Source organism: Salarias fasciatus, chromosome 23 (genome assembly GCF_902148845.1).
Source record: "Salarias fasciatus chromosome 23, fSalaFa1.1, whole genome shotgun sequence".
NCBI lineage: Eukaryota > Metazoa > Chordata > Actinopteri > Blenniiformes > Blenniidae > Salarias > Salarias fasciatus.
The window spans coordinates 29,192,897-29,209,513 of record NC_043766.1 but is presented as its reverse complement, the minus strand read 5'-3'; positions in this window follow the sequence as shown (position 1 = coordinate 29,209,513).

Genomic DNA, 16,617 nt, shown 5'->3' with positions numbered 1-16,617 from the left:
TACGTAGGGATGGGATGATGTGCACAGTAAACAGGAAGCAGGAAAGTCAAACAGAAGAACTAGATGGTGGTTGAGAAACAATTTTTTTCCTGAAAACCCTGAGAGAGCAAACACTGGAGAGGTGAGCTGGCCGCAATTCGCACAACAGCGAGTTGTTCAAAGATCTCCTTGGTAGACTACCAGCGGGCCACCACAGCTGGCAGACTGGAGGGTCGGCAGACAGGGTGGAGCCCCGTGAGATGGAAGCCGGCCGGCTGTTGTATAACTCGGCACAACACCGGGATGCCAGCCGGCAGAGCGGTGCTTCCACAGTGGGGCCGAGCCCGGCAAAACAGGGCAGGGTGGAAGCCGGCTGGGACGCCAGCCAGCGGGACGCTCGCTCTTTGGGCAGCGTATCATGGAGATGTTGGAACAATATTTGACCAGATAACAACACATTGCTAGGCGCTGAGGACTGCTGGCTGCAAGGCTAAAGATCATAACCTGAAAATTCCGTGAGAGACCTTGTGCACATGTCACAGGTACGTCCTCCATGTGGGAGGAAACCATATAATCTGCTTCACCCAGGGCCCTTGTATACGAGGATTGAACGTAGAATCGCTTTATACGGCGTCTATGATACCAGTGTACTTGATGTAATGTAATAATGGGCCAATGTACTGCTGGCATTGTGACCTGTTCCTACTCTCAAAATAACTCAACTTTTTTTTTGGTTTGCAGTGGGCATTTTAACTGTATCTTTAACCTGGAGCACACCTGCAGGCCCTTCTGACAGCTACTCCATCATGGAGATCGTTGGACTGGCTGTGAGAACAAAGGTGTTCTTTGTCTTGTACTAGGTGAAATTTCATTAAAAAAAAAAAATGTTTTGTCTTGATATTGAAAGACTTAATTTTATCTACATCAATTACAGAATATGTAGACTGAACATACAGACAGTTTTTCACCAAAACTATATCAGTGCAGCAGGGTGATGTGTGATTTGTAGTTAAAGGAAATGCAATCTGTGACTCTTACACACTAAAAAAAATGTTGGGTTAAAAACAACCCAATATAGGTTATTTATTAACCCAACACTGGTTAAATATTGGACAGAACACATGCTGGGTCATTTTGACCCAACAAGTTGAGTTGGTTTCCTTAAACCAACATTTGGGTTATTTGAACAACCCAGTTGGGTTGTTCAAATAACCCAACTAAAGGCTCAGTTTGACTACAACGTAGGATTTTTTTTTTTTTACTCAATCAGCTGGGTTAATTATTTCCAATTATTAATTATATGATATTGTAGCATCGAGTGGTGACTGAAGATAAGAGTTGATGCTTTAAACTCCTCTTTGCTCAACCAGGGTGTGTGTTGTTACGACAACTAAAGCACACTAGAATAATCTCACACCCACCAACAATAAAATATGGTGGCTCGCAGGCCCCAAGTCACTCCCCTCGAAACCCCCCTGGCTCACGGTCCGACTCATAGTAAGATTAAATGCAACACAAAAGTGGCAACAGCACACAGAACAAAAAGACTAACCAGAACTCATAATAAAAAAGCAATAACAATCACATATGAGGCCCCAAAACTGCCCCAAAAGTCCCGAACAGTTCTTCAGGGCACAGTCACCTGCCGCAGAAACCCCCAGAGGCTCCTGTGGCCGCTACAATATTGTTATGTCATTATTTATTGATTAAATATTTTCTGACACAAAAAATTGAGAAAAGTATTTATTAAAATTTAATATTCCCAATTTAAAATTTTTAAAATAAACTTAGTATTGTGATGCTGGAGTGGAGACTTAAGGCAGAAATGACAAGATGTCTTTAGATTTCAACATTACAGAGCTTTATTGTTACAACAACTTAACAGCTGGAACCACACCCACCCCCAGCACGCAGGCCAGGCCACTCCCCTGGCTTTCCCTCTTGCCCCCGGTCCGACAGGACACACGAAACTTAACTCAAAGAAACGGAAAAATGGCAACAGCACACAAAAACACAATTGCTAAACACAACCATAATCACGGGAAACACAAATGAACACAATCAAACCTGAAACACGGCCTAAAACGGCCCAAACAATCCCTACCCATAGTGCCTTGTGGCTACCCCCAGCAGAACCCACGGCTGCTAGTACAGTATTATAAATACTGAACAGTGATTTACAGAATTTTTTTTAGAAACTAAGCATATAAACTATTTTAAAACATTTTTCAAGAAAAATAACCAACATTTAAAATATACAGAATACAAAAATATTTGAATAAACACACTCTTGTAATTGCATTTTATGAAGGGAAACAATGACTTGTTGTTTCCAGATTACCTAAATGCGACAATGCAACTCAGAGTCTCGTAAAACTCTAAATAAAGTTCTCTGTATTCCCTAGAAGAATCTGCCAGCAGCGTCTCTTTTCCACCAGTCTTTTTCTCTTTTGCTATAGCAGCACTAAGGGCCAATCCCAATTCTACCCCTTACCCCTACCCCTTAGCCCTTAGCCCTACCCCTATCACTCTCCTACCCCTTTTAGAATAGGGCTGAGGGCTAGGGCTATCTTTGCAGCACTATGAATACTACCCCTTGGCCCTTTAAGCCCCGCCGCACTCCTATAACAACAAAAAATTATGGATATTAGAAATGATAGAAATTACTTTAGAAATTACTTTTATTTTTTTAAAAATGGTATTATTATTTACCTTATATTTCTTTTTGAGGTTCTCCCACTTTTTTGAAGCTTGCTGGGCTGTAACTTCCCCTTCCAAGCCATTTTCTTTTATGAATTTCCTAAAGTAATACAGATATATTTATACAAACACGTTTTATTACTGACATATTATAGCTTAGACGAATAATATAATTTACTCCCAATGTGTTTTGGCGCTGTATTTTGATTTCAAAAACTTTTCTTCCTTTTTAACCTTCCTTCCTTCTCGGGCGATACCGAGGACTGCCGAGCAGTGCGGTGCGACGGAGCGCGCTGGACACGCACAGAGCGGCGCGGTGCAGAACGGTGCTCACACGGAACATGGAGCGTTTAAAGAAAGATTTTTTTTTCTTTTTTTTTCTCCATACATTTGCCCTGGGGCAGCAGCGAGGTGTGCCGCGGTCCGGTCGTGGACCGCGGTCCGCTAATTGAGGAACCCGGCTCTAAACTGAATCAGCAGTCGGGTTTCATCGGGGGTCCCTGTGTCTAACATATTACGTTAAAAACATGATAAAGGATGACGTTAATTCAGTGATTAGTGCTCTTCATAAGTTACAAATTCACGATTGGAAACGGTGCTGCGCAGCGCTAAAACGTTAATCCATGACTGGGACACTGTCACGCTAGTTTATCTATAAATTCAGTGAAGCAAATACACTTTTTATAGCTTTTTAAATAGTATACAGAAAGAAATCTTACATTTGTGCGACTCCGTGGTGGGCGCCATGTTGTTTTTTTCTGGCCAATGTGAAACTCCGCCTACCCCTATAGAGAATAGGGAGCATCGATGCAGACTTCGCTGAAAGGGGTGAAATAGCCCTTCCCCTTACCCCTACCCCTATTCAAAAAGGAGAATTGGGATAGCCCTTAAGCCTCGTGAACGCGCATATCATAGGGGTAGGGGTAAGGGGTAGGGGTAAGGGGTAGAATTGGGATTGGCCCTAAGTGTCGGTATTGGTCGCGCATGCACGAGTGTCAACCCAACATCTTGGGTAGTCCAAAATAACCCAACACATTATAATGGAAATTACAAACCAACAGCAAATAACTCAACTGCCAACTACAATAACCCAGCACTCTGAGTTATTAGATTACCCAATTTAATGAAAACAACCCAATTAAACTAACCAACAGTCTCAACCCAGCTGTTGGGTTGCAAAAATAACCCAACATTTTTAAGTGTGTAGGGAAGAGCTTCACATTGATCAATTAATCAGCAGTTTTCAGCACCTACCAGTGTGTTTTTATCTGCTTGATACCTGTTAACAGCTGTTCTTATGGCTCTGTGATGTGCTGACACCTCTGCTGCAGGTAGTCTGTCACGGAGCCGTTGCAGGATGTGCGGCCATCTTGCCAACTTTATGCTGTGTCAGGGTTTATGTTAAAGCTCATCCATTGTCCAGCTTGTTTTGGTTTTGACTTTCCTAATTCCTGCTTCCTATTTTCCGTGAATGTCATTACGTTACTCCGGTGTACGAGGGAGCACATGAATAATCTGCTCGTATAAAAAGATCCACTATCTTCAGTCATTTATATGAGGGATCAAGTGGATTGTCAATTTGCATACACTATTAAACCTCTCAGTTTTTGGGCCCATGTAAATGGTGCCACAGTTCACTGTAAAGACAGCCATTCATCTGTCATCCGACGTGCAGGACGTGCAGGTGGAACTGTTCCAAAGACAACTTTTCGAGTTCTGGAATTCACTCGGGAAAGAATATCTTCAGCTATACAGGTATGCCATGGAGAAAATAAACAGATTGTGTCTAAACACAGGGGACAGTCTCCGAGATGCCATCTCCAAAATAAAACCCAGGATTGACTTGCTGTGCTCCACACCTAGTGCCCACCCTGCTCATTAGTCGAGACGGAGGGAGACTGAATCATTGTAATTCCCAAAATGTGAATTTGCACTGCATTCACACATCTACTCAGTGCCACAGGTAGCTGTTGACTGAGATGTTCTTTGGCTTACATTGAAATTTAAGTGTATAAGTCAGTAAGTTTGAAGTTTTCGTATAATAGAAACAATATTCACTTGTAAGCTACATGGAGACGACTTTGACATATTCTGCTTTCATCATATGTAAACCGTTATATACAAAATCATATCACGGTTGTCAGACTGTTCTGTTCCTTCTTGTAGTTTTTGCCTGTGTTTAGACGTGTCTATTACAGTGTCCATCCTGTGCACACGTTCTGTCATGTTTCATCACCTCGAGGGATAGTGAGGGTTGCCAGTCTCAGGAACTGTTGTTTTGTTGGTCACGTGCAGAAAAGTTTGGGGACTGAGAGAGAGAAATGGCAGCAGCCACAGGAACACTTTAACATGTGACTGGGAAGACAAAGGAAGAGAGAAGAAATGTTTTATCCCCTGCTTCTTCGAGTGCAACTCTGTTGAAAACCAATTTATGGAAGAATCTCTGTGAGTGATTAGTTTTTGCAAAACACCTCAAGTTGCTCAGGGATCTGTTTCACAAAGCAGAAACTCTGCACCTGTTAACCCTGAAATGATGGAAACTCAGACATTTCAGCTTCACTGTGGAATTCAACTCAAACCAGAGAAAGAGGGAGAAACTCTAACCTGTTTCACAGAGAGAGATCCCTTAATGCTTCAGTCAGCCGCTGTAGTAACAGAGTCTATGAAACTAACCTGACCCTGAGCAGGTTTTTCTCACTAACCCTCAAGATTCTCTGACTCTGCCCACTTTCAGCCACACTGTGGTTGATTTCATCAGCCATTCAGTTAGCTGGAGAGTTTAGCAGAGCATATTTCTACAGTCTGTTATTCAAAACAGCCACTTCAAAAATCAATCTTTATTCCTATATTAGAAATCCATTACGCTCAGTAGGTGGTGACAATTTTTTTTTAAATAACATGATGTTTTCTTTTGATAACCATCTTGTCGATAAAGGTGCAACATTACTGCACAGGGAATTCAGTCTTGGACGGGAGATGGTTTGCAACATTATCCACTGTAGTCATGCCCAGTCAAACATCCACCAAGCCAAGTGTACTTCTGCCCTGTGGGATTGCACCTAAAACAAATAAATTAAACAGATACATTTCGAGCAGTTTACCCCTGTTGCATTATTGTGATGCAAGGGACTACATCTAAACTCAGACACTGACCCGGGCAGCACTGTTTTCCCTCTCAGTGGTGTTGCCCTTCTGTCTAAAAACACATTCAAGTCAAGCAATTCTGTGCCTAGCCTGACATGTTCACTGAAGTGTCTAACTATGATCACGTTCCTTTGTGTCTTTGATGAGTCAGTTTGTTGTCCAGAAAGGACTCAAAGGTTTCCTAAAAGTGATGATGTCTTCACCCCAACTCCACCTATCGACCCTATAACCTCATGACCTTCCACCGCGTCACGTAACGACAACGGCAATGGCAAACTATATGTTCCAGATTGTGCTTCAGAAGCTCCTGATGCTATTTGGTTTAATGAGGTGGAATTTACTTATGCTGTGTTTGTTTACAACGGTCAAGGTCAATGTGCACACACTGCGTCTTCGTCTCCGTTTTACGTGTTTCTGTGGTAGAGTTACAGTGTCACCTATAGTCCTGGCATGCTACATCGTTTTCAATCATTTTCGTGTTGTCTTGTGGATGGGGAAAAAAATTGTTGTGACTCTTGTGGGCTGGGCCTAAATCATGACAAATTAACAAGTTCCTTTAGGTAGTGCGAAATCCCAAAACATGCATATGTGCAAAATGTGGAGTCGTTCAGTGAACGGTTCAATTTGTAGGCAACTCACTGAGTTCTTAATATTTCTATCTCCATCTGATCCTCACAAGCTCCTGTGCACACTAAGAGACTGAAAATTAAAAATGACAGCCCTTCCTTCCAGCCATGACATTGGGGAAAAGAAGAGAAAGGAATGTGTTAAAATTGTAAAAACTAGAAGTATAACCTCAAGGTTATATGCCCCCACCAAGCGATTAAGTTGCAGTTTCCCACCATGTCTGTCTGGATAAAGACAAGCAGAGACTTTGAAAGAGGCAGTGCGTTTTAAAACGTGAATGTGGAAAATATTGAGGAAGTAACTCCTGACCACAGCTCCTAAGACCTGTGTTACTGTCGTGGTTTCATATTTATCCCTTGTTTTTTTTGTCAGATTGTAGCTTTGTTTCCCTGGCTTCCCCTCCTCGTGTGATTGCTCTACCCTCTCTTAGTTGCTGTAGTTTATATTGAGTCTCTTCTTTGTCTTCTGGCTGTCGGTCCATATGTGTTCCTGAATTTCACAAGCTTTACCTTAAAATTTTTGGTTTATTTGATTTTTTTTGTGAAAATTGAAAATGTTCTGAAGCTTGTTTCATGTTTGTCATTTGTGCCACTGAATCATCACCAGAAATATGTTTTAATGCTCCAGTAAAGTTGCCCTCGTGGAAATAAAATGTCAGCACTTCATGATTTGATCTGTTCTGACATTTGTGGAGAAAATTTCACTTCCAATGATGGCATAAAATTTTCAGTTATGATTTCAGATCGTACTCTGAAGACCAAATCTGGCCAAGCTAGTCCAAATCTGATTATTATTATTATTATTATTATTATTATTATTATTTTTTTTTTTTTTTAATTTTTGTGACAGTCTGAATATTCTTTTTTTTTTTCTTCTCTCTAATCAGATCTTGGTGATGGAAATATAAAACTGAGGTGTTTTTAAAAAAAGAAAGGATATGTCCAGTTAGAACAATCACAACACATTTCATCACATTTATATTAAAGTTTTACACCATAGAAGTCAAAATGAAGCACGATAACATTCAAATCACAGACTTCAGGTCTGCAACCTTCATGACCAAAAGAGCATTTTTTTTCTTTCGATTTTCAATAAAATCATTTGTCTGGAGCTGCAAAACAAAGAGGGTTTTGCAGCTTCTAAAGTTTCATTTATGCAGTAGTTTAGAAGAACATGCAACTGTATGTTATGATGAATTTATGAAGTTTCAATTACAAATGTTGATTTTAAACATTTCATAACATTTCAGCTGTTTTTGTTTCTGATTTCATTTTTATTTTCTTTTGAAGACAATTCAATTAAGACATGTTGGGCTAGAATAGAATAGAATAGAATAGAATAGAATAGAATAGAATAGAATAGAAATACTTCATTAATTCCAGAAGAAAAATTCCTTTAATCATTGTTCCACACACAAAAAATACAAGTTGAGTATTAAATCATACAGGAGGAATTTTACATAAGTTAATAATTAATATCAATTAATTAATAATTAATAATTAATATTATAATAGTTAATAATAATGGGCCGCACGGTGGTTAGCGCTTTTGCCTCACAGCAAGAAGGTCCTGGGTTCAAATACCGGCAGGGGCTCGGGGCCTTTCTGTGTGGAGTTTGCATGTTCTCCCCGTGTGTGCGTGGGTTCTCTCCGGGGACTCCGGCTTCCTCCCACGGTCCAAAAACATGCATGGTAGGTTAATTGGTCACCCTAAAATTGCCCCTAGGTATGAATGCGTGAGTGAATGGTTGTCTGTCTCTATATGTCAGCCCTGCGACAGACTGGCGACCTGTCCAGGGTGTACCCCGCCTTCGCCCACAGCAGCTGGGATCAGCTCCAGCCACCCGCGACCCCAAAAGGGACCAGCGGCAGAAAATGAATGAATGAATGAATGAATAATAATTAATAATATTAATCTGCACAAGCCTTAACAGTGACTAATTAAAGTACAGAAAGGATTAGATTAACTGAAACACATTTACTTACAGGGAACACTACGGAGTCTTCTATTCACAGAAAGGAAGGACATTTTAGCCATTTCAATGATTTTACCTGTTTTCGATGCTATTTTGCATTTTGTTTTCCCATTTTTTAAGATTTGTATTTACTTTTAGAAGTGCCACCCATTTTACAACGTATTTCCACTTTAGATGCTTTGACTTTTTAAAAGCATTTTTTATGCAAAAGATAAAAGTACATTTTTGAAAATGAGTCTAATCTGTTAATAAAATTAAAAAAAACAAGATAAAATGCTAATTCAGGGATATTTTTCTGAAAGCTCCAGAGAGCCACTACAAAAAGGTCAAAGACCCACATGTTGCTCCAGAGCTGCAGGTTGCAGACTGCTACCAGAGAGGAACCGCCACATCTAGCCTTCTATAAAGACCAGCGCTCTGCAAAGGCAGTCATTGATAGTGTTTTTCCTTCACTTTCTATTTTTCCCTTGGTCATTTGGTCATAATGTCATTGGCTTTGATTGCACAATGAGTTCACCATTGCTACTCATTTGAACTGACACCGAACGTCCATATTTACAGTGTCATTTCTACATGAGGCTCAAGACTCATGTCTACAATTTTTTTTGAAGACATGAACATTATTTTTCAAATTAAATGTGATAGACTCAGAATTAAACAGCTGAGCAGGACATAGTAATATTTTGCTGAGGTTGTAAGATCTTCTGTGTCTCCTCAAACAGATCTCCAACCTCACTAGATTCTCTTCAGCTTAACAAATATATCCAGCCATTGTAGCTGGGTCCCCCACCCTTCCTCTGGTGGGCTCGCCATGTCTGCTCATTTCACAGACCAGATGTTCGTCTAAGTCTGCAGAACACATCCTGCATGTTTCTCCTGTGTCTGTGGCCCTCATGCTTCTGTGATCCAGGACTCAGCATAGCACCTTCAGCTAAATATTAGACCCTTAATATACAATGGCATGGCATATTTTGCTTAAATAATAATAATAATAATAATAATAATAATAATAATAATAATAATAATAATAATAATAATAATAATAATAATAAAAAAACAAATCTAACTGTAAATGCAGTGGATCTCTTCAGGGTTCACACTGTATCTCAGTCAAAGTCTTAGTGACATCTGACCTATGACCATCATGTTCAGTTCATCCTTATGTTTAAAATAGGCATTTTTCTTGATTTGATTAAAATCCCCTCCAGGTATTCCCAAGATATTCAGTTCACACGAATGTAAAAGACATGAGGTCACAGTGATCTTGAGTCAAAGTGAACATTTGTGCCAAATTTGAAGACATCCCCTCAAGGCATTCCTGAGATATTGTGTTTACAAGAGTGGGACAGACGGACAACCTGGAAACAACGCGCCTGCGGCGGTGGCTGGCGTCAGCACAGGAGCATAAAAATGATTGAACACTGCTGATGAAAATGAAAAAGAGTAACTGCTTGAGTTTGAAATGAGCTATCGCAGCATAAGTCAGTTGTCACCAAAATCAACAAAATAATAAAGTATATTTTAATCTGATCGATGGTGCATGATGATATGATACGAGGAGAAAATATCACCCAACACCCTTGAGAGGATCAGGACCCTGAATGAACCTTGAATCCGGCACATGAGGTAATATTCACATGGCCACCTGGTAAATAGGCTGTGTAATGAATGATTGCTGGCATTACCATAATCTATGATTATTGCCCACAGGCATTGTGGTAATGAAAACTGTGCAAGCACTCAACTTTTTCTGCAGGGTTGTTGCATTTTATGAATTGTTTTCAACCAACAGAATGAATTATCTTAAACACGCAAATGCAGTAAAGTGTGAGTCCAGAGCACAAGCAGGTTAGGTTTGCATCTAGGTTAGAAGTGTTATTATTTAATCCAATAACCCTGCATTGTGGAACAAGTAACCTCATTTGGTTGCTCCCGTATTTGTTCTTGTTTCTTTCAAATTCAAACTGATGAGTCAATGACAGTCACGGAGTACAGAGTGCATGGAACATTTTCAGAAGTGGTTGAGTTCCGTGTGGAAGTGTTCTAGAATGTGAGCGTCATTATGAGAATGTCTGTGTCAGAATTGCAAAGAGCCAGAATGTGTCAATGGTGGAGAATGTGAGTGTTGTAGGATATCTGAGAGTTTTAGAATGTGTGCGTATTCCTCAATGTGTGGGAGTTCTAGAACATGTCAGAGTCATGTCAGAATGTGTTAGCATTTTAGGATATGCCAACATTCTAAAATGTCACTGTTTTACTTGTCAGAATAATAAAACTTAGTCTAGACTGTTTCAGTGTTTTAGAATGCATCGTGTGGAAATTCTTTCATGTATCAATTTAGGAATTTCTTAGTGTTCTACAGTGTGAGTGTTCAAGAATATGTCTGGCTTTTTGATGTTTGAGCATATCAGACTGTGTCAGAGTTTGAGAATATAACATAGTTCTGCTATGTGTGTGAGTTCCATAATAAAATGTGTCAGACCTGTAGAATGTTTCAGAATTACAATGTGCCAGAATATGTGAGTAATAAAGAATGTCGGAGCTCTGGAATGCGAGGGTTCAATGATATAACCAAGTTCTAAAACATGAGACCTCTAGAATGTTTGAGTGTTCAGGAATGTGTTGATATTGGAGAATACGGCACAGTTGTAGCATGCTTCAGAATTGAAATCTGCCAGAATGTGTCAGTAATGGACAATGTGAGAGTGCTCAAATGCGTGAGCCTTCCTGAATGTGTGGGAGTTTCAGAATATGACAGAGTTCTAGAATGTCACACTCGTACAACGTGTCAGAGTTGTGGAATGTGTGAATGTTTTTAGACGTGCAAGTGCTCCACAACGTGTCAGTGTCAGTAGTGAAATATGTGACTGTTGTAGAATTTCTAGTATTTCAGAATGTGTTGGACTTTGAGAATGTGAAAGTTCTGTAATGTGTCAGTTTGATAATGAGCCAGTTTTCTAGAACGTGTCAGTCTTACAGAAGCTGTGAGCGTAATAGAATGTGTCAGAGTTCAAGCATTTGAACAGTTCTACATTGTGTGAAAGTTCCTGAGTTAATGAGCGTTCCAAATTTTCTTGAAATAAACTATCTGTAAACGGCACACTTAGATGCCTACATTAGTGCTCTATAAAGGATTGAGTGCTGTCTTTCTATATCTCGCGTCTCTCATTTTGAAGATTCGCCCCGGGGAGTTCAGTATATCAAGGATGATGCACCATCTGCCTCGTATGTTCCGTGCCTCTCATTCCAGAATGCTACCTGCGTGTCTGCAGGAAAACCGCTCGGCTTATTTCAGACACATTCACATGTGCTTTGCGCTCACTGTCCAGAAACATTTGATGCCATTGCATGTGCCGAGCAAGTCTTTGCTCGTTCAGCCTGCATGATGATGCTTTCATGATATGGCCTCAAATCTGGGAGCAAACCTCAGCACAAATTGGGCATGTTACCAGTCTTCAAAGAGAATACATTAATCAATTTCCATTGGCTTTGAAATGTAGGTTCTGTGTTTGAATTCTGTGGGTGCCTCTATACTTTTTTTTCGTTCCTCTCTTTTAATATCAAAAGAAAATGGTTGTCCTCAAAGCGAGCCCATTCTCTAATCCCCCGCTCTTTTTTCTTCCTCTTTTATTCTTTGCGTCTTTCTTCTATTTCGCTGCAGTTAAATAGCAGTCAGCATTTCTTCTCAATTTTGGGGGGGAAATTTCATACATAAAATAAGAGAAGCTTATATAATATAAACACACTTCATCCCCTTTTTAGTATGGTGCTATTTTATGGAGTCTGTTTTGTATATTTCATCACAGTCAAAGATGAGAGATGAGATTCTGAAAACGACCCAAGTACAGCTGCTGAGCTGATCCAATGGAAACTGATTCATTAAAAAAATATAATCCCTGTCGTAGTGATTGATTGACACACACATAATCAATATTGCAGATTTGCACGGACAGTGCAAACAGCTCTAATAACACAAACAAGCAACAGTAAATACTCATGTTTTGTTTAAAATTTACCAAAGTTATTTTATCAATACAATTTCAGAATGAGTTTATCATTTTGTGTAACATGAGCTTGTCTTAGCTTGCTAACTTATCAACTGATTGACAAGATCATCTAAAAGTTATTCCAAATTTTAGAGTGGAACTTGTCTCCCATTAATATATTTCAATCAAAAGATTCATGCAACACTCTCAGGACAATACATGGATGGAATCCCACCTCTTCAAGTGCTTCTAGTTAGCTCAGCTTAGCACTAGCATTAGGAAACACATAAAGGTTACAAAATCTACCTGTCAATAACTATTATATCATATTTTTTGTCAGATTGCAGAATGTACTACAAGGAGTTTATGCTAATTGAATATTAGAAAATTTCTAATGTAGGCAATGCTAATTACTTCCACATGAACTGGAGTTGGGTCTAAATCTATACTGTTATTGTAACTTTAGTTCATGACCTTTACCATAAAGTATTATTTGCATTCCATGTATTTTGACTTAGTAACAGACCATAATCTTGGATTCTTTTTTTAATGTTTTTTTTTTTGTTTTGTTTTTTAATTCAGATTTATTTCCTTTGATGCTGTAATATGTTCACTAACTTCCTCCACCACGGTTGTGCTGGAGTTGCCACAGAGCTCCATTAAATCATTCCATGATGAATGCAAATGAACCCAAAAGCAATACCATTTCAAACTGAATGTTGCTGTATAAACAGGATACTGAAAAGAAAAGCATAAAATCTTCATTTGAACAGTTCTATGTGTGCATTATAAAATCACCTGCAAAATCACAAAGTGACAATACAATCTATGTTCTTAATAAATCAGGGCAAATAAATGCAACCACTACAGTATTGTGTACTCCATAATGCAATGACATATTGAAAAAAGTATGATAATGTACCACTTTACATCACAAATCCTCCTTGATTTTGTATTTATTGGAAGCAAAATATCTCTAAAGAACTCTAACTCTAAAGAAATTAATGAGTCAACATATTAATTATGAAAACCACTGAAATATCATTGTGCCGCCAAACAATTTCATTACTAACATGGTTTTTAATGAAACACACACACACACACACACACACACACACACACACACACACACACACACACACACACACAAAAGAATTTCAATAAAGGTGTGCAGAGGTTTACCAAAGCTCCAAATAACAAATCTTTGAAAAATGGAAGAATTGAGTGGAAATTCCAACTCCCTGTCGAAGCCTCCGGGTTGGATCCACCTGCAGCGAGCGGAGCAACGCTGAGCTGATTCAGAGCTGATTCAAAGAATCAATTGGTCTGTCGTATCCCTTTCTGTCTTTCTGTCCCCTCACCTCAACCAGGATAGCAGAAAGCCGCCACCTCTGAGCCTGGCTCTGCAAAGGTTTCTTCCTGTCAAAAGGCAATTTTTTACTTTCCGCAGTTGCTTATGCTTGCTCATGTGGACCTGTTGGGATTTTCCTATAAAATTGTTTAGAAATGACTCAGTTGTAATTGGCACTATATAAATAAAACTGAATTGAATTGACCTGAAAAAGTTGAGAATTGTATTGGTATTAATAATAATATCAGGGAACCATTTTAAGCTGCAGATCAAAGTGTGGTCATGAGAACTCTTTCAGGACAGTTTTTCTTGTGGATTTACAGTGATCCTGACACATTCGTTCACATCCAAAGACCCATGGTTTCACTCAGTGTTCTGCCGCATTACTCTCTCTGCATACTTAGCCGAAGACCAGTGCCGACAACAGCTGTAATCTTGGGAGCAAGCGGCAGCTTTCCATGATAAAAAGAAAGGGTCATTTATGTTCAATGAACGCCCAAAACTTGTGAATACAACAGTAAAAGAGACTGTATAGTTGTGATCTTATCTCTGTGCTCACATGAGCACCCAGCTCTCTGGCTGTACAGGTTCAACAATCGACTTCTCTTTTCACCTTGCATCACGTAATATCTTACATTTCTTGTCAGCGCCATCGAACATCTTAGGGTAAAGTTGTGAGTGGTGTACATATTAGTAATAATAATAATAATAGTAATAATAGTAATAATAATTATAATAATAATAATAGTTGCTGTCCTTGGTTACAAATCCTTTATTTCCCACTCGCAGACAACACACAATGATTACCACTAACATTACCTCTGTGTTTGCAAGTCTGCATTTGGACGGTGATGACTGGCTGATGCCTGCTCACAGCATGGTGCCCAGATTTATTTCTTGGCTGGGATGCCTCATAGGCGAATTATGGAGATTCCACAACGTGAGGTTGATGCTTATAGCAGCGGCACTTAGCCCTTATCAAACCCGGCAATGCCTTTGAGAGGAGGATATAATGCTTCCCGTTTGTTTTGTTTCGAGTCTGTATAACTCGGAAGAAGCATGCAGTTTGGCATGCACATGTGCTGGCTTCTCTCTGAGGAGCAGGGACGTATAAATCCTTTTACACGCAATCCTGCCAAACTACCCTGTAGGCAGGCTTTGCATTTGAAATGTACAATTAGTTATCCCTGTTTGGTTTGAATGCAACATTTCTGAAACATCAAGCCTTGGGGCATTGCAGGGAGAATAGCAGCAGCGACCCCATACATTGTTTATTCTCTATCCTGGCCACTGTCTCGCTCTTCCCTTTCATTCTTGCGTCTTCCTCCCTTTTTGTCTACGTCTTATGTATCCCGAGATGAACTGAGTTGGCACCTAGTGGGAGGATGAGGTGTGTCTGCAGTCATGTCTCTATGAAGGCTTCATTCACCACTGCCGGGTGTTGGCAGGAGCATAAACATGCTCCCTGAGCTTCCCGGTCAGGGTTGAGGGAGTAGATGGGATAAACTGAGGTACTTCATCTAATCAGCAGGCCCAGTGGCGTGCTGTACAGCCAGCTGTTAGCCAGTCACGGGCGGGGGCAACAATCTGCTTGTTCTACCTGCTTCCAGCGCTGACCCCTGGCGTGCCCCCTTGCTGTGCCTAATCTACAAAGACATTAATAGAGGCAGAGCGAGCTCGCAACAAGGCTGTTAGCTGAGGCTTTTTAATCTTGCTAAGTGTTCTGCAGGCAAATAGAGGGCCTTTTTGTGTGTTTGTGTGCTTGTGTGTGCGCCTTCTCCATAAAGGATTAAAGTCAAGTTCAACATGGTAAATGGCGACGTTATAGGAATTCAATTTTAGCCCTGTGTTTGTGATCTATTTTCTATTTGCGAGTTTCCATTTTCTACATCCTCCCACAGGCCCTGAATGATTTTGGAACAGTTTAATAGCAGGAAAAGATGCATGGAAATTCTCCACAGAGTCATGTTTGATAACATGTTTTCTGCCAACAGGCATTATTATACATCAAGGCCAGAAAAGGCTCAGTGAGGTCAGGCTCAGCCGCCTACACATCTCTGACGATTGAGATTTTAAAAACAATTGCTGTGTGTGTTGCCAGAGATTGGCTGGTGAATCGGAGGAGGATTTTGTGAATGGAGCTTTCTGCAGTGTCATCTCAAAACGTAATGAAAGATCCAGCAATTAAAGTTTATTTGTAAAACACCTTTCTCACAGCTTCATTCAGTTCAATAAGTGTTTCACCAGCGCCACACGAGGTGATAAAACAAAACAGGCAGGGGCAAGAAAACAGCAAACAAAGGACAAGATTAAAACAACAGCCTGAAAAGGTGTAGTCAGTGTAATTATCATTGGTTGTTTTTGCTTTGTCACGTATTTGTCAATCTAATCGAATTCAGCTCAACTGAGAAATCAGATCTACGTGAATGCTGAAAGTGAGCCTATTGATGAGCAGGTTTATATTCAGCAATTCAACAATAATATCATGTGGTTCTGCCTGTGGATCAATACCTGCACTGTGACAAACGCTGTCACATCCAGCTTTACCTGGAAACTCATCAGTAGTGAAGATGGATTTGTTCGCTGGATTAATTAGGCTTTTTGTGTTTCTTTTGAAACTGCAACACCACAGAAAGGCTGTCCTTGTTCAGTTCTAATGAGGTAAAGGAAATTAAGGGTGTGAATTACTAAGAGCTTGCATTAAGCACACAAACAGATTTCAGTTAATTTACTCGCAGTAAAACCGTGAGTGACTGCATGCTCATAAATGTGAATTCACATGAGCGTTTTACGTGCTTGAGGTGCTCTTTACACGACGTTTCAAGCGAAAACATGCCGTTCTGACAATCACGTTA